At 46.9% G+C, this 23,482-nt stretch overlaps 1 long non-coding RNA gene across 1 annotated transcript in view; it reads left to right on the plus strand.

Annotated features, from left to right (window-relative positions):
• LOC138569987 (uncharacterized) overlaps nucleotides 1-19,891 on the plus strand; it is a 174,090-nt gene extending 154,199 nt beyond the window's left edge. Inside the window, exon 2 of the long non-coding RNA XR_011303362.1 lies at nucleotides 19,036-19,891. This is a non-coding gene — a long non-coding RNA (uncharacterized lncRNA). The remainder of the gene's footprint in view (nucleotides 1-19,035) is intronic.
• The last annotated feature ends 3,591 nt before the right edge of the window (nucleotides 19,892-23,482 follow it).

Raw genomic sequence — 23,482 nt, forward strand, 5'->3', positions numbered from 1 at the left:
CCTTGGTACGGCCAGAGAAAGCAATGAACAGTTGGTTTGAGGATCGGAACTCCTTGGTTCTCTGCAAGTAAAACTTCAACACTCTAGCAACGTCGAGAGAATGTAATGTTCTTTCCGCTTCAGAAGCGTGATTCTGGAAAAAGGTTGGTAAAACAATGCGCTCAGTGAGTGTCATCTCTCTGAAAGCACCTTCGAAGGAACTTAGCATGTGGCCTTAAAATAAAGCGGTCCTTCTGGTACAAAGTAAAAACAGAGGTTCAGATGACAAAGCTTGTAACTCACTGATCCTTCTGGCTGATGTGATGGCTATCAGAAAGGCTGTTTTCCAGGACAAGAACTTCACTTCGCATCTATGTATGGGTTCGAAGGGAGGTTCCATGAGGGCTGTCAAAACGGTGTTGAGGCTCCATTTTGGGACTTGCGTGGGTATACGCATCAGCCCTTTCAGGAAGACTTTAACCGCCGGTAAAGAGAGCAAGGATTGCATCTCTGGAGTTGTTGTGCACGCCGCAATGGCTGACAGATGGCTGACAGATGGATCTTGATGGAGGACAATGAAAGCCCTGTCTAAGCTAAGTACAATAAGTAGGGTAGAACTTGATCAACCGAGACCCTGAGAGGATCAATGGCCGATCTCTCGCAACACTTGGAAAATCTAGTCCACTTCCTGCTGTAGGTAACTTGTGTCGACGGGGCTCTCGGGGCCCTGATGATTTCCCAACATTCTGATGGTAGCTTAAGGTTCAGCAGTTTACGCTGCTCAGGAACCATACCTTGAGAGATTGGCTCCTCGTGTCATGGTGGAGGACCTTACGGTTCTGTTGTGTCAACAGATATTGATATGAATCGGGGGCCGACTGGATAGATGCTTCAGAGTCGAGTACCAGACTTGTCGACTCAATCCGGTGCAATTAGCATCATTGAACAATTCTGTTCCTTCATCCTGCGAAGTACTCCCGCCATGAGGGGAATGGGGAAGAAGGCATAGAGGAACTTTCCTGTCCAATTCACTGAGAAAGCACCTCCCAGTGATTGATACTCCGGGTACCTCGAGGCAAACCTTCTGCACTTCTTGTTGTCCATGGTGACAAAAAGGTCGATTTGCGGATGGCCCCATAAGGCGAAAATCCGTTGGGTTTCTTTTTCGTCCAGCTCCCACTCGTGGAATGACGTGTATTCTTTGCTTAGTCTGTTCGCTAGGACATTGTCCACTCCCGGAAGATGCTCTGACTTGATCTGCACTCCGTGGTGCAAGGCCCATGCCCATAACTCTTGGGCTTCTTGTGACAGGATCTCTGACCTTGTGCCTCCCTGCTTGTTTGTGTAGTGCATGGAGGTTGTGTTGTATGTCTGGACTTTAAGTACATATCCAGCTACCACAGGCAGGAAAGCTTTCAGCGCCCACCTTATGGCCATGAGCTCTAACACATTGATGTGTAGCTGGGATTCTTGTGCCGACCAAGTGCCCTTGGTTTGGAGGTCCGCAAGGTGAGCGCCCCAGCCTGATAACGACGCGCCCATCCTCAGCAGGAGGGTCGATGTCGGTGCTTGAAATGGCATCCCATTTAGAAGATTTCTCGGAACATTCCACCATCGAAGAACCTTGTGTAACGTCGATGGGATGTGGACGATGTCCTCCCAGCATCCGAGAGCTTGTTTTCATTGGTGGTCCTGGGCCTCCTGAACCGGTCTCATGCCTTTCATGCAATTTGGTATGAGGAAAATCCACAAGGACATCGTGCCCAGAAGGGATTTGTAAGAGTGCACGGATGTTGTCTCTCTCTCTCTCCAGAAAGCCCGCTGTTGAGCGTAGAATCGCTGCTACCCTCCTGCCAATGGTCTCACCCTGGGAATGCTGGTATCGAATTCGGCTCCCAGGAAGAGAGCTGTCTTGCTGAGAACTGGGCAGGGCTTTGTGTTGCTTATGGAGAAATCTAACTTTTCTAGGAGGTTGATAGTCCTCGACACTGTTGAGCGAGCCCTTGTGGCGGAGCATGCTTTTATCAACCAGTTGTCCAAGTATGGAAAGACTTGCGTTCCTGTCCGCCTGAGTCTTGCAGCTACTTGTGTGAAGCATTTAGTGAAAACTCTGGGTGCCGATTTTAGCCCGAATGGGAGCATTCGGAACTGAAAATGAAGCTCTCCCACCGTGAACCTGAGGAACTGTCTGTGAGCTAATGGATCGGTACATTGAGGTATGCATCCTCCAAGTCTAAAGTGGCCAAGAAGTCGTGCTTGTTTAACCAAGGCAGCACCCCTTGTAATGACACCATCTTGAATGTTATGTGTTTGATATATTTGTTGAGTGCGCTCAGGTCCAAGATGGGTCTCCATTGACCATTTTTCTTTTTGATGATGAAGAAGCGGAAATAGAAACCCTTTCCCCTCTGGGAGTACGGCACCAGTTTTACCGCTGCTTTCTGGAGTCGTTTTTGCACTTCGGACATAACCTACCTTAACATATGCACCCCGTGCAAAGTTGGAGGCAGGGAAGGAGGTTGGTCTATAAATTCTAAGGTGTGACCCTTTCGGATCACTTGCAAGACCCATTTGTCCGATGTAATTGACTGCCAACTCTGGAAGAACTGGCTTACCATTCCCCCACCAGGGTGTGGCTTTGAGGGGAAAGAATCGGATAACCAGTTTTGCTTGCTTTGTGGCTTCCCTTGGGCGGAGCCACACCTGCCTCTATGGGTGTATCTGTTGGAGGACTGATACTTATTTTCTTGGTACATGCAATCTTGTGCTTTCTGGCCATAAGAGGAGCTTCCATATTTGAAAGATGAGCCTCTATTGGGACAAAAGGATCGACGGTCCTTATCCTTGTCTTTCAAAGAACTGATGGCTCAGGCTGTGTCCGTGTCTGATTTGATTCCCTTCAGGTGGTCGTCTATTTTCTTTCCGAAGAGATCTTGTCCATCAAATGGCATGTCTAATATCTGCGCTTGGACTTCAGGCCTGAAATTAGTAGCCTTCATCCAGGCATGCCTTCTGAGTACTGTACCATGTGCCATCTGTCTAAAGCCTGATTCAGCCACATCAACCGCTGCGTCGATCATATGATCCGATGTTGTTTCCATCGACGATTATCGATCTAGCCTCTTCCTGGAGCTCTGGTGGTAACTGCTTAGCCAATCTGGACATGAGTAGCCAAAGCTCGCGATCAAACCTCACGGTCATGGCCAGCGCATTACCCGCTCTGATGGTAAGCAACGCCAAAGCGGACACCTTCCTGCCCATGGCTTCTAGCTTACGTCCGTCCTTGTCCGGTGGTGCCGACAGAGGCGAAGCGGGATTGGCGAGCTTCTTCCTTGCTGCAACTGTGATAACCAAGTCAGGCTTTGTATGACCTCTCAAACAAAGCGGTGCAGACTTGGGTGCTTTATATTTTTTCTCTGGTCTGGACACTAGAGCCGGAGTAGACAAGGGCGTAGATAGAATCTTGGATACGGACTCCCAGATGGTGTCGAGGAGAGGGATGGTGGTCACCGTTCTCCTGCGTTTGTCCCTGTGCTCATAAAGCACCGATTTCCTTTCCTCTGATGCAACCTGAATTTTGAACAATTCTGTGGCCTTGCCTATTATGGTGTGGAAAGAAACCAGATCATCAGGCGGTGAGGCATCGCCTGTTGAATCTCTCTTCCTGGGCTTCTCATCTACGTAGTCATACCACTCACTGATTGAGTCAGGGTCCTGTGTAATTTCGCCTTCTTCTGGATCAGAGAATTCTCTAAAAGGATCCTCCTGCCAACGAAATGGAGGACGGCACCATTGTTGGATACCTAGCCGGAGATTGAGGTCTATGTGATGATTGTGGTGATGGGACTCTTGTCGGCGAAGCACTGTGAGTCCTGCTACTAGGCCTTTGAGCAGGCTAAGGTGATCTCGTTCTCTTCTGAGCTCTACTACTGTGAGGTGAACTTCCCGACGTGCCTGGAATTGGAGATGTGTCTCTCCGATGGGTTTCTGTTTCTATGGGATCAGTTGGTATGTTTTTCTCCCTTTGACGCCTGTAAAAATCCTCCACAATCCTTTGTACGGATAACATCAGTATCGGGTCATGAGGATAGTCGGCCTGTTCCGTGGACGGCTGCCAAAGGGGATTGTGTTGCTTAGGGGAGGGACAAAGTCGCTCTTCCACCACTTCTGCATCTGAAAATTCTTCCTGGAGAATCACTTCAGGGAGCTCTGCCATGTCTCCCAAAGGTGAAACTTGTGGTACCACTGGTTCAGCTGCTTCAGCACCCTCAAGGAAATTGTCCTCAATGAAAGGTGTCACCCTGTTGTGAGCAGAAGGAGTCTCGGACTCCAATTCCTGCTTAGCTGCAGGAACTTGCGGTGTCACCCACAGTGTTGTGATCTATGGTACCTTCGGAGACGAGCGTCCCGCCGACGGTAGTTCCTTCGGTAAATGTCCCGTCGACGAGTGTTTCATCGACGAAAGTGGTTTGGATACCATCGATGTGGTTTGCCCGTTGACGAGTGCTCCGCAGACAAGCGTGTCAGGGACGAATAACCAGGTTACTCACCATAGTGACCACCTTACTCCTAGTCCATAGTCCCCTTTCCTCCATACGTATGGGACATTCCACCGTCCGGTGGGACGGGACCGGAGTACATTGCAAAAAGCATCACATTTTTCAAAAATGTGTCCTTCCTCCCTTATTACGCGGGGTACCGCACGCGGCTGTAACCCCGCCCTTCTTAGCTCAGCCCCGCGCATCGCCCATCAGTCCTTTTCTATCACCAGGTCAGAGACCTTTAAGCAATAATATAGGAACCTTATTAGAGGGGACGGCGGGCGGGCGTATGGAGGAAAGGGGACTATAGACCAGGAGTAAGGTGGTCACTACGGTGAGTAACCTGGTTATACTCCTACGTCCCATCCCCTTTCCTCCATACTTACCCACTTGCTGAAAAAGGTTTCTCAGCACAGCCTGCCCAAACTGAGCATCAGATCTGGAGCTCAAGTCCAAGCAGTAATGTTTATAAAAAGCCGATGGGGAGGCCCAAGTAGCCGCTTTCGCAATGGTCTCCTAGGGGACATATTTTTGAAAGGCAACAGCAGCTGCCTTGCCCCGTACCAGATGTGCATGAATCCCTTTAGGAGGCTGAAGACCCTGAAGAGCGTAAAACTCTGTAATACAGGCAGCAATCCATCTGGGGATAGTCGCTTTTAGGCCTGCTTGCTCTGTCGGTTACCAAAGGTCTCCAAAAGCTGAGAAGAACTCCTAAGTTCGGAATTCTGTCCAGATAGGAGCTCTTCTAACATCCAGGCAATGCAAAACCCTCTCGGCTTCTGAAGCCGGGTTTGGAAAGAAGACAGGCAGCGAGATTGACTGATTTAGATGGAAATCAGAAACCACCTTTGGTAAGAATGAAGGGTTTGTCCTAAGGACAACCTTATCCTTGTGTAAAATCAAGAAGGGATGCTCCACCGACAAAGCTTGGAGCTCCCTCACATGCCTTGCCGAGATAACGGCGACCAAGAAAGCCACCTTCCACGAAAGGTGCTTAAGATCTACCGTAGCCATTGGTTCGGAAGGCTTATGGCACAAGGCTGCAAGAACCACGTTCAGAACCCACGTTGGATGTGGTTTGCGAACCGGAGGGTAAAGACGCATAAGACCCGCGAAGTGCCATTTGATCACTGGATTTGACAGTGAGAAAGAGCATTGGTCCGTGGATAGGTAGGCGGACACAGCTGAAAGATAAGTCCTGCTTGACAGGACATGAATGCCCGACTCTGCAAGATGAGAGACGAAGGACAGCACCACCGTGTCAATCGTAGCCACCCTGGCGTCCAACTGTTTGGCTAAGCTCCAGTCACAGAACCGAAGCCACTGACTCTTATACTGCAACCTCATCAAGGGCTTCCTGGCTGCCTGAATTATGCGCATGTTTTCAGCAGACAGGTTGAGATGTTATAAAGATCTGAACTCAGGCACCATGCCGCCAAGCTGAACGATTGTGGGGAGGAGTGCCACAGCTGCCGATTTCTCTGGTGAAGCAGGTCAGGAACTAATGGAAGCCTAATCGGTGCACACACCAACAGATGTTGAAGCTCTGAAAAACAGAACCTGGCCGGCCACCACGGAGCTATGAGCAGAAGAGAACAATTCACCATGCTCTTCAACTTGCAAATCGTCTGATGAATCAGAGGCAGAGGCGGGAAAGCATATGCCCTCATGTTGGACCATGGACTCTCAAGAGCATCCCCGAGAGAGGAAGCTCCCAGCCCGTTTCTGGAAGCATACAGAGGAAGTTTCCTGTTTGCCGATGTCGCAAAGAGGTCTACTTACGGAGTGCCCCAACACTGGAATATCTGCAAGAGGACCTCCGCTTTCAATTCCCACTCCTAGCTGACCATTGTTTGTCGTGATGTTCATCTGGCCCGGAATGCGTACTGCCACCAGCCAGACACCATGCTGAACGGCCCATTCCCAAATCTGAATGGCCAGATCCACAAGAGGAGAAGACTTGGTGCCCCCTGCTTGTTGATGTAAAACATGGACACCACACAAACCACTTTGTTGGCAATGACTGGCCTCAATGCCTTGAGAGCCAGGAAAATCACCAGAAGCTCCAGATGATTTATATGAAGGAACTTGTCTTGTGGCCACCAGGGGTCGGAGACCTGAAGAAGATCCAACGTCCTACCCCACCCCAGGAGGGAGAAGTCCGTTGTGATCGTCTCCATCGGAGCGGGGTCTTGGAAACCTGCACCCACCGGCAGGTTGCTGAGAGACGACCACCGCACCAGGTCTACTCTCATGAAAGCCAGAATCGATATTATCTTGGAGTCCGGATCCACAGTCTGATGCCAAGAACTTCGAAGAGCCATCTGCGTCCGCCTCATCTTGAGTCGAGCAAGGAGAAGAGCCAATACACACAAGGCCATGAGGCCCAGAAGCCTCTGGAAGCACCAGGCTGACATGCTCTCCGACTGCACAAACATGTGACACGTGGCCAAGAGATCCGCCATTCTGTCCCCGGTCAGGTAAACTCTGCAGTCGATCGTGTTCCAACGAAAACCCAGGAAAGTCAGGTCCTGAGAGACCTTCATGGAAGATTTCCCCCAGTTCACCGACAACCCAAGGTGAAACAGGAGCTGGAGGAGATTGCTCATGGCTTTCAGTGGACAAGGACTGTGTAGCAGCTAATCGTCCAAATACGGATACACATGGATACCCTGGAGCCGAAGAAAACCTGCGACAACCAACATCATCTTCGTAAAAACACGCGGTGCCGCGCTGAGGCCAAAAGGGAGCACTCGAACTGGAAGTGCTCCTCCTCCACAGAAAAATGTGGGTATCTCCAACGCGGATTCCAGATCAGGATATGCATATACGCATCCTAAAGGTCCACCACGCTGAGCCAATTGCCCTTCTTTAAAGAGGATTTTATCTGGCAGGGTGTGATCATCTTGAATTTCTCTTGGGGTAGAGAGAGATTGAACTGGGAAAGGTCTAGGATGGTGCGCAAGCCAGCCTGGATGGGTTTGGGCACCGTAAACAGCCGCGAATATAAGCCCTCCCCTTGCTCCCCTAGAGGAACGGGATCCACTGCCCTGAGATCCAGTAACTTCTGAATCTCGGCTCTGAGGGAGGGTGACCCTGACTGCTGGAAGGGAGGATTGATGGGTGGGGTAGGGGCGGAAGGCCACCCGAGCGACTGACAAGACCCACCGGTCCTCGGTGATGGTCTGCCAAGCCTCTCAATGAGACGCAATGCGTCCTCACACCGGGTCTCGTGCGAGCGCAGAAAACCCACATTTTGCTGGTTTGTCAGTGGCAGCACCACCTGACCCTGAGGAGGAGGCTGAGGAGCAGGAGAAAAACCAACTCCGTTGCTGCCTCCGGTGGGAATTCCCCAAAGGGGTGTCAACCCTGCGGGATTTCCGATCTAAAAAACCCTTGAAATCAGAGGAAGGCCGAGGGTTTGACAACGATCTCTGTGTCCTAAACAGAGGTTTAAACAGGACAGACAAGGACTTGCCGGTCTGAGTGCTGTCCTTACTTTTGGTCAGCTCCACATCTGTTGTAGAGTGAAAGAGTTCCTTGCCATCGAAAGGCAGGTCCAAAACCTTATCCTGCACCTCCTTGGAGAACTTGGTGGCGTGCAGCCAAGCTTGACGAGAGGTATCCACACCAAGCATAAGACCCCGGGCCGAGGTGTCAATGTGGTGCGCCGCAGCCTCCAGGAGATCCTGTGCCAAGACCCTGGCTTCCGACAAACCAGCTTTGAAATCTTCTCCGACAGACCTTTCTACATTTTCATATTCACCCCCGCTAACACCAGTTCTGCATTGGCTTGACGCAGCTGTAGAGCCAAGTTAGCGAAAATCTTCCTCCCAAGGGAGTCAAGAAACTTATCCTCTTTGGCCAGAACCTGTGTAACCGTAGAAGAACATGATGACGCAGGTTTGGATTGCAAAGTGGCTGCTGCCACTACTGTGGAGGAAGGGGTCGGACACGACGCTAAGGCCACCTCTTCCGAAGAATGGAGCCTGTATCGCGCGTCAATCTTCTTGTTGACAAACAGTCTAGAGTGTGGCTTTTCGCAAACTTTACGGACCTCGCTAAAACGTCCTTCTGCAAGAACAAGCCGGTACGCTCTGATAGAGATAAGGTGAACGCCCTGGAAATCACGCCCTGCTGTGGAGCGGGTGCCTCATGAAATGCTCTGACAGAGCGGGGCTGGGCTTCGCAGTCCTGATCGCCCTGTACATCACCCGACTCTGGATCTGATTGAGTCACATCTGGCGCCACAATAGCCCTGTCCACTGGGGACAATGGAGGCGGGGATGGAAGAGTTGGGGGAGGCCCAGCCAGTAAGGGTAGCGCGGGCGGAGGCACAGGCACCGCAGCCGGGACCATCGGACCAGGCGGGGATATCTCCCTGAACACGCCTCAAAAGTACTCCTTCATGGGGTCAGAACGCATCAGTGTTTTAAAATTGCCGAAAAAGACGTCCTCCGCTGATGATTTCGGTGTAACAGGAGGAGGCCTCTCATGAGTGGAGTAATTCCCGGGGCGTAAGGGAGAGGGTTACCAAGAGGGCCCTTCCCCGCTGTTGTCTACATAAATCAAGGGAGTCGATGCCGCAGGAAGCGAGACATTGTGCGGTAGAAGCATCCAAGCTTTCCAGTCATAAACTGGACGAAACGGATGTGCACAAGCAAACCAAAGCTCACCTGAAAAAGCACCCCCTACACCTAGGTCTGGTGGCATAGTTGTAAGGGTTGTATCTAAAATGGCTGCTGTGATCTTGGCGGCAATGGCCGCCATTTTGTCGGCACCTGAGGAGAACTGTGGCACGTGTGGAAGTGAAGCAGGGGTCCCCACAAATGGGTCAGGGGTCTTAATTTTAGCCTTAACACAAGGAACCTCGGCCGAGCCGGTACTGTGTGGCCTAGAATGTTTCTGTGACATTGTAACAGCCAAACTAGCCTTCAAAGGAAGGATCTGAGCACTGCCGGTAACAGAAGTATTACAATCCAAAACCTCACTCCGTGCCCCCTCAACAGAACTGGGGTCTCCGCAAGAGGGGGGAACGATAAGGAACACACCTCACCGACAAGACCTTAACAGGCCTCTCAGAACTGTTGGTCACCTTAGCCTCCAAATGACAGGCCTCAGACCTCAGTCCTGTAACAGCCATCTCATGAGGGGCCTCGAACCTTTGTTCGGTGTCAACAACCTCAACCGAGGTCTCAGGGCGTACCCCAGTGATTTTACGGGAAGCTCCAAACAAGGAGACCTCGAAGCAAGCTCCGGTACCCGATGCCTCAGTAGAACTGGGACCACAAACAGCCCCCACAGGAGGGGCCTCTGTATCTAATCGGGTGTCAATAGGCCCCTTACGGATGCCCTCGGAGAAAACTCCGGTATAATTTTTGGCCTGGAAGGCACCTCAGGGCTAGCCCGGTAATAGAGCTTTTGACGCTCCTCCCGGACCGGGAAGACCACGGGAAGGAGTCCCCCGGCCGGGGTGCCCTAAAAGGTAAAGAACTCACCGGGCGTTTCTTTTTCTCGTCAATGAAAGTTTGAAAATGCGCCGGGGAGTATTTGTATTTGTTTTATTTATAATGCGCAAGCCATTAGGCCCAGAGGCAACAGAGCGCAATTTTTACAAAGTTACAATAATGCATATATACAGACATAAAAATTACATTAACAGAATACTAACAGTGTTTCTATCTACAAACATTACAGTAATTACAATGCCGCTATGCTAAACAGTAGATATGCCCCTAGGGTGTACAGAGAATAGTAACGGAGGTCAGCGGGCCAGAGTATGTAAGTCAAGGGCGCAGAGCATGTCTTAGTGCTGGTCAAAAAGCCAAGATTTGGTTTTGGCCTTGAATGTGTTGAATTAGTCTTCAGCTCTGATTGTAGCGGGGAGGGAGTTCGATAGCTTAGAGGATAGGACACGGAAGCTGGTGCCCCCTGCTTTTTGAAGTTTAAACCTAGGGATCGATAGACAGTGGGTCTGGGCAGTTCTTAGAGGTCGGGAGGTCGAGTGGCGAGACAGCCGACTGCAGAGGTAGATAGGGGCCTTGTTAGCCAAGCATTTGTGCATGAGGGCAAGTGTTTTTAGTGAGATTCTCTGCTTGACAGTTAACCACTTTAGGTTGGTTCTGGATTCTGAAATGTGGTGGTTGCGGGGGATGTTTAGGGCAGCTCGAATGGCATTGTTCTGTGTTGTTTGGAGTTTATTCAGGTTCTCTTGACTAGTACCTAAGTAAAGAGCACTACAATAATCAATTTTGGCCATAATGAGAGTTCTAGGGATCGATAGACAGTGGGTCTGGGCAGTTCTTAGAGGTCGGGAGGTCGAGTGGCGAGACAGCCGACTGCAGAGGTAGATAGGGGCCTTGTTAGCCAAGCATTTGTGCATGAGGGCAAGTGTTTTTAGTGAGATTCTCTGCTTGACAGTTAGCCACTTTAGGTTGGTTCTAGATTCTGAAATGTGGTGGTTGCGGGGGATGTTTAGGGCAGCTCGAATGGCATTGTTCTGTGTTGTTTGGAGTTTATTCAGGTTCTCTTGGCTAGTACCTAAGTAAAGAGCACTACAATAATCAATTTTGGCCATAATGAGAGTTCTAGCAAGTGTGACACTGTTAGGGGTGGTAAGGAACGGTCTGCAAGCTGCAATAAGTTTACATGTGTATGCAGAGGCAGATCTGACTGCATTTATTAGTCGAGATAAGGATAGGGTGGCATCAAGGTAAAAACCGAACGTTTTGGTATCTTTCGAGACTCGTATGGTATTACCGTCTATGGTAAATGACTGATAGGACGGCTCTAGTTTGCTCAGGCGTTGTGAGGTGCCCAGGATGAGGAGCTCCGTCTTGTCGTCATGTAGGCATAACTGGTGTTGGGCCATCCAGGCCTGGATGACCAGGTAGACGTTGTTAAGGGCCTTGGTGTCAGCTAGATAATCACCTGTGATGGGAATGAGTATCTAAGTGTCATCCGCATAGTTGGTGTATGAGACACCCAGATAGTCAAGCACATCAAAGAGAGGTTTCTTGAAAATGTTATAAAGTGTAGGTGACACGCAAGATCCCTGAGGCACGCCGCAGTGAGGGGAGGGGTCCGCAGCTGCGGATGGGGCAAAGACCCTCATGGATCTGTTGCTCAAAAAGGATTTGATCCAGGCCGCAGCAGAGGACGAGAAGTTGGCAGCAGAGTGGAGGTGCCTGCATAGGATCTGGTGGTTGACCAAATCAAATGCGGCAGAGAGGTCGAGGAGTAGTAGCATTGCTAGTTTACCCTTGTCCTTCAATACCTCAATTTGGGTTTTTAGGTCTATTAAAGCAGTTTCCGTCCCGTGTCTAGGACGAAATCCGGATTGTCGTAGACCTAGCAGATTGTTAGATTCCAAGTAATCTTGGATCTCAAGGTATGCTGTTGCGGTCTAAAATCTTAAGCAAAAATGGTACTGTGGTGATAGGTCGGAAGTTAGTAGGTATGCTTGGGTCTAGGGATAGTTTTTTGATCAGTGGGATCACCCAAGCGTCCTTAAGGTTGTCCGGGACAATACCTGTTTTAAAATAGGAGTTGATGAAGGCAGTAATGAATGGGGCCAGATCATGTGCAGAGTCCTTAATGATGGGAGCTGGGCAAGGGTCACCTTGGCAGTTGGATGGTTTAATTCTTAGGATGATATTTTCTACCTCGGTAACGGTGAGTGATGAGAAGGCAAATGGTTTGGTGTTAGCAGTGTCTAGAGGGAGGGCCCTAGCAGGGGAGAGTGAGCGGTTGTCGAGCTTCAGACTGTCCTGCTTGTCTTTAATTTTAGATTGTAGTGTAGAGATTTTATTCAGTAAGGCTGCTGGAATGTTAGCACACCATTTACTATCTATCGTGCAAGTGTCTGGGGGGGGGACTGGAGTTTGTAGCTCTTTTAGGATTCTGAAGAGTTCCTTTGTGTTCGAATCAGCTTGCAGAATACGATTGTTAAGAGACTCTTTTTTTGCCTTGATGATAGCATCTTTGTAGGTGAGTGAGGCAAGAAGGAAACCATCTTTATGCTCATCAGAAGGGTGGCTTTTCCAGCAATTTTCAGCACAGCCTTTAGCTTTGCGGAGCATTCTTAACTGTGGGGTGAACCATGAATTAAGATGTGCTTGTGGTTTGGCCTTTCTAAGTTTGATGGGTGCTATGGAGTCTGTGGCCGCGAGCATAGTTTGGTTATAGGTGTCTGCTAGGGAGATGGGATCAGAGCAGGTGTTGGTGGCCGCATTGAGGGAAGGGAGTAACAGAAGGAGGAGTTTCTCTTTAGTTATGTCCTTTTTACTTTTAGTAGGGAGTGCTGGGGCTAACAGTGTCGGGGCTCGCGGGGTTGCTTCAATATGTTGAAACACCTCCTCCCACCGCTCGAAAAGATGTTGAAGCGCCTGGACCGAAAGGGAGTCGCAATAAAAGCATAAGTACCCCCGGTGGTCCGGACCCAAACACTCTAAGCACAAAGGATGGGGATCCGCCCTAGCGAAGCGTCGCTGACAAGAAGAACAATTTGGAAAGTCTAGCTGAAACGGCATAGACGAACTACCACGCGACCGCTAAGCCAGAGCAAGAGAGGGGGAACTGGAAGGAAAAAATCTTCCAAAGATGCAAGTGCGTCCAGTCCTGAGCAAGCGGAGAAAAGGACTGATGGGCAATGCGCTGGGCAGAGCTAAGAAGAGCGGGGTTACAGCCGCTTGCTTTACCCCGTGTAAAAAGAGAGGAAGGACACATTTTTGAAAAATCTGATGCTTTTTACAAAGTGCTCCGGTCCCGTCCCACAGGACGGTGGAATGTCCCATAAGTATGGAGGAAAGGGGACGGGACGTAGGAGTATGGTGCTTTTTCTTCATCGACAAGTGCTTCGTGGATGATAAATCTGATGACGATCTTGCTGAAGACGATGTTTTATGTGTAATCGTCGTCGAAGATGGTTTCGTCGGTGGAATGTCCGATTACGGGTCTTTACCTTTCCCTTCGCTCGTGGACGGCTTCCCTGTCGACGACTGCCCCTTCCCCCAGTTATTTGCAAACTCCTCCTTACCTGTGGAGGTAGCTTTTGCTGATGAACGTGACTTCTTCTGGCTTGAGGAGTCCAGTGGAGGCAGAAAGGGTATTAACTCCAGCTTCCTCTTGCTTTTGGCAATGGGAGAGGAACTCCTTTCCACTGAAGAGGACCTTCTCTTTGAAGTTTGCCTCTCAGACGCAATGCTGGAGCGGACAGGAGCTGTTCTGACAGACTCTTCGCCCCAAGATTGATCCCTGGCTTCCAGGTGTAAAAGAAGTCTTATGTGTCTGTCCTGAAGGGTCTTGTTGGAAAAAGGTTTACAAATATCGCATTTTTGAATGTCATATGGGTCCTTCATGTAAACTAACTTCTTCTTGCACCTCGTGCAGTCCCTGAACAGGGAAGGCTTCTTGACAGCCTGAGATGCAGCCATTCTGAACAGAGGGTTTACACGACAATTTAGAATCAAAAACAACATTATTTGTCCCAAAAATTCACTGAGACCAAAGCCCCTTAGTAGGGGAACAAAGCAGAATATATTTGAAAAATATATTTCACTCAAGAAGTAGAAAAGAATTAAAGAGCTCAGAGAGCTTGAGGATTCCCTGTGTCTGTTAGACTGCGGTGAAAAATCTGAAGATGGCTGCCGGGGGCGCAGGTTAAGCCCTGCCACCTTATTGGTTTGGGCCATAAAATACCAAAGTGAGGTGGAGGGACTAAACAATAGAATGGCTCATAGGCCATAGTGGACTATGTACATGTGTTTCTATGTAGCAATGTGTGTATATTTTAAAAAAAAAATAATCATAAATATTTTATCACAGAGGATTCCCAGTCTGACGACAGGGAATATTCAAGCATCTGAATCTATGAAAGATCCAATTCTGGAGAAATTGTCTCGCCCCACCTCTATTTTTGTCCTTCGATGCATTCCCTTTCTGTTGTTGTCCTTCCCCGCCGCTTTTAAATCAACTGTAAATTGTTCACATAAGAAACTTGGAATAAGACATGAAACCCCACAGTACTCACGTCAGAGAGGATCTCAGGGCCTCTGACGTGAGCACTGTACTGTGCGTGTTTGCGTGATTTTGTGTGCTTTGAAGTTGTTTAGCTCCCCACTGTCGGCACATGCCGCTTTGCAGACAGCGGGGAGCTAGCTGTCCAAAGTGCAAGCAAAATCCTGCAAACAGACAGAGGACAGTGCTCATGGATTTTAAGCACTGTCCTCTGTGTGTTTGCAGGATTTTGTACACAAACCACATTGTAAACTGAAATGAGAAATACATAAATACTTATGTGAACCAAAATAACGGAAGAATACAAGTATATGCATACAAAATGATGTCAGCCTTAACAAATCTTTGGGTTATGCAGCTTTTCAGTCAAGTCAAAAAGACAAACAAAAACAAAACTGTGTGGCAATGCTATCTGTTAGTAAACATTATGGGCCTGATTTCAGAAAATGTTTTTCAATGTGAAACTCAATGTTTCCAGAATAAATTAACTGCGTGTAGAAATGCCTTCTTACCACTTGGGAAGTGCCATTTAAACATTCCACCTGCTTGAGAAATGGTAAGCAAGCATTTCTGTTTTTTAGGGCAATTTTATCTTTCCTGGGTGGCTCCCCTTTTCCAGCAAGAGAGTCTGTCGGTTAGGGCGGCTTTTCACCTGTTCTGAAGTGCAAAGACCACATACCACAGATGCATGATGTGGCTGGTGAATATTGCAGGTAGGACAGGGCAGCCCCCGGGACATGTTTGAAAGTTACGCTTGATTTAGTGAATCATTGGTCATCTCCCCCTAGCCACCCAGTGAGCAAGGTGTACCCCCCAGGTGACTCTGAGAACCTGAAAAAGACATGAGGTTGAACTATTGTGGTGTCTTCACCTGAAGACACAGGAAACTTGAACTCTCCTCCAATACCCTCCATGGGACAGTATAACAGAATGCCAGTAAGTGTGCAGGCTCAGCTTCCGGAAAGTATTTCCGGGTCAACCAAAGGTGGTCATTTGGCCATCCTGTGATGACGCTAGGTTTTATGCCAGTTACCTGCACTAACAAACTGTGGCGAGACTTTCCCATCTCCCAATGTCCCCCCCCCCAATATTATTGACTCGCTTGAGCATCATGGTCTATTGGGTCACGCTTTCCCGGAAAAGACGAATCTGGAGACTTGTCAGCGTTTTAGGCTCATGTCCAACCCACTTAACCCCAGGACAGGAATGCCCCCACACTATCTCTGCACCTTTGCTGCTGCTGCAAGGCTGCACCCCGATAAGTGGACATACATAGTTTAAGGGCAACCAACATTGGACATTTTTAAGTGCAGGTAGGCAATACGGCCAGCTGTGCTTAGGATATGACCATGGTCGGTGAAGTACTAGAATGGAGGCAGAGGAAGTGAGGGACAGAGGCAGCTTAGAGGCGAGGGAAACAAGTTAGCTTTGTTAGCTAGGTTAGATGCTGGGTTGAGCGAATGCTGCTGACTGAGCACAGAATGCAATCTATAGGTCACATGTTTGAATCCCATTAAGGTGCAATCAGGATTTCATCCATCTGTGATTGACCAGAATTAGGAGAATCATATTTCATGATATTTTTTTCTTTTTAGAAGCACTGAGCTGAAACCTGTGTTTTTCTTGCAAGCACAGCGGCAAAGGCTCTTTTGGTTGCTAGCTTATCTTGCAGCCCGGCAGAGCCCAGAACTGATTACTTGAAGTTGCGGGGGCTTTCGTTTTGGTGCATTTTGTTGCATCTCTTCGGATTGTGTGAGTACCGCATGTAGGAGACAACACAAAGCTTGTAGGTGTTTGGTTATTTGCCCACCTATTGATTGACCATGTGCATACAGTATTAAGCATTTCGCAGGCACTGCTATTAGATGCCCACAAAAGCCCAAACTGTTGGCATTGCCAATGCTTTTTAGCATATATCATTGCTCGAGCCCAAGACGCATGTTTGCCATCAGTCACCTCAGGCATGTTTCCAACGCATTCCTAGCCTTTACCATCAACATCTCCCATTTTGCTGCACCCATAAGTCCCAGCAATACCTTTAATCAACCGAACCACACAATAAAATGACTTCCCGAATCCCTCCGTTTTCTAACAACCAGTATACTTTTATCCAAACACAGTTTCATCTACAAGAACGGGACCATATGAAATCGCTTAATATGCATGAGCTGATCCCGAGATCACACCCAGAACTGGTCATGCTTTCAGGTTTCTATTTTCTATGACGTCCAAGTGGCACAGTTATTTGCATATTGAAATTCGTTTTCAAGTAACTTTCCTGGTAAATCTCAGTTACGTTTCATAGTGTGCGAGAATGTGCGAAGCTGTCCACCCAGTCGATAATTGCTGGCTGCTTTTTAGTTGTGTGTAAGCGCTGCTGAATAGGATGCCGTGCGGTGTTATTTGTATGCATGCCTGAACGTGCCATTCTCACATGAATGGATGTGCGATGTGCGTTGACTTTCAGTGCCACAATCTCATTTATTTTGGGGAATATGCAATGTTTCAGCCAGTTCAGAAATAACTGCGTTGAGAAAAACCTACGAACTAAGAACGCTGAATTTCGAAATATGAACGTATGATTAATAACATGTATTTTAAAGCAACACCAACGTTACCATGGATACACACACACATCTGTCAATCAGCTCCGAGTATTCAACAGTCTTTCCTTCCATGCCCATGACGACGAGGGCATTATATTTGAATTTAAAAAGTTTCACAAAGAGTCAGACAAATTGAACTAACTCACAGAAAAAGACTATGCATTAAGTATTATGTGGGGAATTCTTTAAAATGTGTATAATACATTTAAAATTATTCTGAATGTCTAATTGGGGAAGTCAGGTACCCCTGACAAGACCTGCCCAGTCTCTGTTACAAATAATGTGTTATTCTATTTGACTACGGACGGAACAAGTGTCAGAGGAAATCAAAACAACTCCAACAGTGCGTTGCAATATCCCACCCCCTCAGGCACATTGTATGATGTTCTAAGTATTTGAAAAAGTTATTTTCAGAGTCGCACATTGTTCTGCATTAATCTAGATAGTATAAAAATACCACATTCGATGATCACAGAATTGTTGGAGGCTCATCAAGAGAGTTCCATAAGAGTTTAAAATGATATGAATACTCCAGTGGGAGGACCACGTGCTGATACTGTTATACTATAATTTATGTATTTATTTAAATTGATTGGTGTTGTACGAAATGCACTACTTTAAATCAATCTTCTTTTATGAAAAATTGCTTTTTTTTATCCAATTTAATTGTTTCTGTAAGTAACTTTTTGTCAGAGTGAAACTACTAGGAACAGCAGTATGTAGTGTCTGCTGCAATTAACCAGCAAAATCAATTCACCTCTCATATTGTGGGAAACGTTAGGAATTTGCCAGTTTTCTGTAGAATTCATGGTCCGATTGACATCTGCCCTGCCATCATCAGACTCTAGTAAATAGTTGCTTAATTATAAAAATGTCTGGTGAAATTGCTTCCAAATAGATTTTAAACAATCTTTGCATGTTTGACAAAGTATGTACATCAGTGGAGATTTAACATGAATTTGTTTGTGTGAAAGGGGAGTGTGCTCTCCGTGACCCGTTGTTTCAAAGAAATCCTCACTAAACATGGATGCCCTGGAAATGAACTGCAGGGCTCCATGCAGAGCCCCTCATCCATTTCCACGGTAGGCTAAGGGTCTTGTGGGGAGCAGCGTGGTGGCATCGCAACTGCTAGGAAAGTAGGTGGTAGGGGAGCAGACTGGGAAAGCGACAGAGAGAGGGAGGGAAGCTGGCGGGGGATTTGAGATTCCGAGCAACCTGAATGGCTGCCGTGCCCACCCCAGGCGCTTATGTCATGCATTTCACATGGTATCATTTAAAGAAAAAGACACCTGTGTTATGATAAAAAGTCTATTTTTTCGCAGTGTGTGCTGTCTTTTGATTGCACAACCTATTTGCAGTTATTTTGAAAGGAAAGGCAGAGTAAGCAGGTTTTCGAAAATCAGCAGTTTCGAATTTTTTCAACAATCCCAGACCATTTGTCTAAATTTGGAGATGTGCTTTTCTCATTTGTGGATACATCTTTTAGATTTAAAACGTGTGAAAGCTGTCAGACCTGAGCAGAATCTAATGACAGTGGTAAGTAAGGAGTGACTGGTCGTTGTGTATGAAAACATAATCAAAAGGGCAAATGCATTGAAAGCAATTTTCACACATTGAAATGTGCCTAGCGGACTCCCCAGAGCTATACTGTCAACGCCAGAACAATTTAGAGCTTCTGACAATCAGACCTTGGGATTCATGCCTTTTCCAAGATTTCAAATGTAAAACAATCCACTCATTTTTGTCCTCTCTCCAAAGTGTTCTTGGCATCCTTGCAAGCATACTAAGTCTGGACCTGATATTGTTGAAGGCTCAGCTTTTTTCTGTCTTAAACAATGCTACATTGTTGATGTCTTACAAGTTTTCCTTTCATTCTTTTATTTATGGAACAGTGGAGAGGTGCTGGAGCTAGAAGAAACTTACCCATGACTCATGCATGGCCAAAGATGAAAGAGGAACACTCCATCAAGTCTCAGGAGAATTTGATTATCAAGGATGAAAATATTTTTCAGACCTCATTCTTTCTGGGTGCCAGATGACTGTAAATGTAGCAATTTGTTTCTAGGCGTGGCATCAGAAGTGAGTTCTGTTAAAATGATCCGGAGAATAATTTATTTGCAAGTGACCATTCAATGCAGAAAGCTTTGCAACACAATATAAAGATATCATTGAGAGTATTCTAGTTAAGAATGGACCAGAACTCAATCAAAATCTGGGTCCACAGTTGAAATGTCAAATCACTGTGCTCTGATGCTGAAGGCCTACACAGTTGCTGCTGCTTCTGGGTTATGAGATCACCCCAGTTGCTGCTTAACTTCACCTTTCCATGGCACAATCTGGAGAAAAAGAAAGACCTGGTGCGGTTTCTAAGGGGAGCTTTTGAAAAGAATCATATCCAGTGACGTATACCAAGCTTCCGCAAACTCTCAAATCATGGAAATCAACAAGCGGCCATTACAGGAGTTCACTGCAGAGTCAACATCATAGAATAAACTGCCAATCCATCTATGCCTAGTTACCTAAATCCACCAAAATAGAAGCAAATTGCACAATTAAGGAACATTTTCAATTCATATTAATTTGAAATAAAAATTACAAAATGTTTTGTTGCAATTGGCTAACATATCTACTACCGTGTCAGTTATGTACTTAATTTAAACCAAAAAAAGTTTGAACACTAGTCAATTCATTAGAAAGTAACCGAAGTTTCACAACCACTACACACAATAAAAAGGACTCTGTATTTTACTCTATGAAAATGAAAATGGGTTTATTAAATGTTCAATAAAAGTATTTGCGCTTTCCATGTCAGGTTGCTGCCATGGGGCAATAAAGCCCTCTAACTATGTTATGCGACCACATTGGTCTCTGGGTGCATAACTGAAGCAGGGGGCACTACTGAAAGAGTAATGCCCACATTAGAGGGCATTATTGCTCAATGGGCATCCCCAGCATCATTTTCAATGTCATCAGCAATTATATAATGCAAAAGGGTAGATGCGTTCCATAGAAGATTTTTAACATGTTGGGAAATGTGTTTCAGGCCATTTCAGCGGTTGAGATTTCACTGGAAACGCCAAAGTATTAAGAAGACAGATAAACGGAAATCATTGTAAAGTTATATTAAAAACCTTAAATGCCTAGAAATATATCTGATAGCTGTGTAACGTTACCTCAGCACTGTGCACTACTTATGACCTCACAGATGACAATGTATGACATCACAACAGACAGCACTGATTATATCAAATATTTCACCACCAAAGCATTGCCATCTCTGAAAATCTCACACATAACATCATCAGTAGTATCTTCAGAGGCATCAGCGATAACATAATTCACAAGAATACAAATCCCTATTAAGAAATTATTCTGAACAGGAGTTTAATGAAAACATACAAGGCCTGATTCATGGAACTTGTGGCGCGGTGTCAAGTGACTTTGCAATGCCAACAAACACCCTGATTCACAGAGCGGTGCAGAGTGTATGTTTACAGTGACAAACGACTTTGCACTGCAAAAATACACTTTGCACCGCTCCGTGAATCAGGGTGTTTGTGGGCAGTGCAAAGTCAATTTGCATCGAGCAAAAATAATTTCATGAAACGGGCACACACAGTCTGGTAAGCTGAGTGTTCTTTATGTACTTCATTGTAGTAAGCAGGTGTTCTATGCATGCATCTCTGGTAAGAACACGCTATGAACATATTTCCCAGCAAGCATGTTCAGTGTATTGGAGTCAATGAACCTCATTTTCAAAAAGGGAGCAAAAAAGCACACAGCGCATCACAAAACTATTGTGTAGTGAGTTGATCGACAAAATAAACAGTGCACAAAAGTGAACGGCGCAAAGGAAAAACTGTAGTAGCATACACGCCTACAACACCCCCATCAGCGCAAACCCAGATTGTTGCGTTGGCCCACATTGTGCCATGAATGGAAGTGCTAAACAGATGATTACAGCGATTATGTGGTGCAACCATACACAACGTCTGAAAGAATGCTTGAATTACTTGCTGGTAATCTTCATAACTCCTGATCCTACTCTCCCTCATCACAGTACAATATCTAGGATGGTGCTTCGCCTTCCGACAGAACACTTTGAAGAAATAAAATCATCCCTGGGCATCATAGCTTGGACTTTAAAGCACCTGAACAATCCTATAATACACCCATTAATAGAAAGGACCTGGGATGATACCAAAACCGAGCAGGGTAAAGAGGGTGTCAGTACTGTGACGAGAAAGAGCAAGACTATGAGTAATGAAGATTACATGTAATTATTCTGAGCATTACCTCCACGTCCCTGTTCCACATCACATTACTTACTCTAGGAAGTATACCAACCATCTAAAGATTGGACCATAAAGGAATTACACCCCCTGCCCCTGTTGAAGAGGAGCAGTTGCCATCCCACGGGGAGAGTAAAACAACCACCTCCCCACCCCACAACGAGAGAGAGGAAAGTCTGAAGGACAACGCTCACAAAGACCAACAGGAGTGGTGCAACAACCCAAGTGCAGTGGATAGACATGTAGCCAGACCACTCAACAGAACAGGCTTGCTTTAGGCTGGCTGAAGGCCCTAGCTTTGGACAGCCCATACCAAGAGACCCGCCGAGAATCACAGAAGCCCCAGGAAATAGCAAGGAAGAAAGCAATCATAGGCCATCTCCCAACTCCCCGAGCCCCAAGGAAAAACTGAGCAAGACAAGCGCTCAGCATTCCCCAACTCATAACAGGGAAACAACTGCACCCCTATTCCCAGAGTTAAACGATCTGGAAGAGCCTACCAGAAAGACTCCCATCCAAAACACTCCACTGACATACGGCCAGTGGTAGTTCCAATGGTGGGGCTGAATATCTGTGGAAAGGGCGAGCCGGAGGGATTCAAAACGTCTGCCAGGGCTGAAGGGCCACAACTGAGGACCAGGGCAGGTAATCCCCAAAGAAGCAGGAACAGAGCCCAGTTCTTCTAAGACCCTCTCCCCCACTATGGTCTATGACCAATAAACTGCGGTCACTGGGGAGATAAAATCCCCTGAACCAAGGAAGGGGGTGTGCTGAACTTGCTTTCTCGATGGCACGTGGCTGGAGCCTCATCACAGGTGGACTGAAGAAGCAGAAGTGGCAAGAACCAGGTGCTAAAGTGCCCAGATTTTGGCCCCCATCAAGAACATTCAGCATGTCACTGAAACAGATCCTATATGCAACTGAATTCTACTGCAGAACCTGAAAGATCCGAGGTAGGAGCTTAAGAAGGACATAGGTTGATTCAAAGTACAGGCATCGCAAAATGACTCAATCAACACTGGACCCCAGCTTAAGGAGCATGAGAATTACCTCATACTCACAAGAAACAGAATGGTGCCAGGGGACTCACAAGGAGAATATTATTAATGTTATCCCAAAATTCAAAACATGACACACTACCAAGCCACAAGACTAGGCTCAGCAGTCAGAAGGTACGACATTGGCATTCCAACTGTGGGTCTGGATCCCATAGGGGGCACTAGGAGATGTCCAGGGTCGGTCCAACCGTTCTTCAACTGGCAAGATGGTAACTGTATCTAACAGAAAATATAAGCAGTTCCCGGTGGGAGGGAGGTTGCTGGCACTAGCAGGGTTCCTTTCTTAAAACATAAAAAGACAGTATTTCTCTCAATGTGATGAGCACAATGGTTTTATTAAAGGACGTCTTGCAAGACAAACAGACAGCATTCTAGCACTAACCCATTCCTAATCCAACAAACCCACTCTGCATTCCAGATGATCATCTTTAGTACACTCCAGACAACTGACCCCGCATCGTCGAAAGGCACTTAAAGGGCCATCCGTTCACTATTCCCGCCTTATCTAGAATAATCATGCCTTTTGTCCGTATGTATTAGTCCCCCAATTATGTTAATGTCCACAGAGCATCACCTGACTATCGTGTTCTGGCTAAAACATGGCATCAATGACATCATTCTTGCCGATTAGTGATCATTTGTTCAGACAGGTTCATAGCAGTCTGATTCATTGGCACTGAGTTGACAGCCTTTGCCCAGTGCCATGGGACTAGCTGCATGTCCAGAGTCTCCACTGTCAGTGCGACTGCACAGCCTGACACGGCTGCAAACAGCTTTATCTAGTACAAACACAAACGGAATACCTTAATTGAGAGTCTGCTGAGATTTAAAAACAAATAATCAGGGTAAACAGGGTGGATACATTGCAGGTCAGAAGGAAATATTTGTTGCTCTCCGGCTTCCTTGTTTTCTTTTGTCAAGGACATTTCTCCTGACCTGCCCCCTCCAAAGTTTTATTCATATTGATCCCCAATTTCAGTAAGTCATTA

The sequence above is a fragment of the Ambystoma mexicanum genome, chromosome 2q, assembly GCF_040938575.1.
Source record: "Ambystoma mexicanum isolate Mex_15411 chromosome 2q, UKY_AmexF1_1, whole genome shotgun sequence".
NCBI lineage: Eukaryota > Metazoa > Chordata > Amphibia > Caudata > Ambystomatidae > Ambystoma > Ambystoma mexicanum.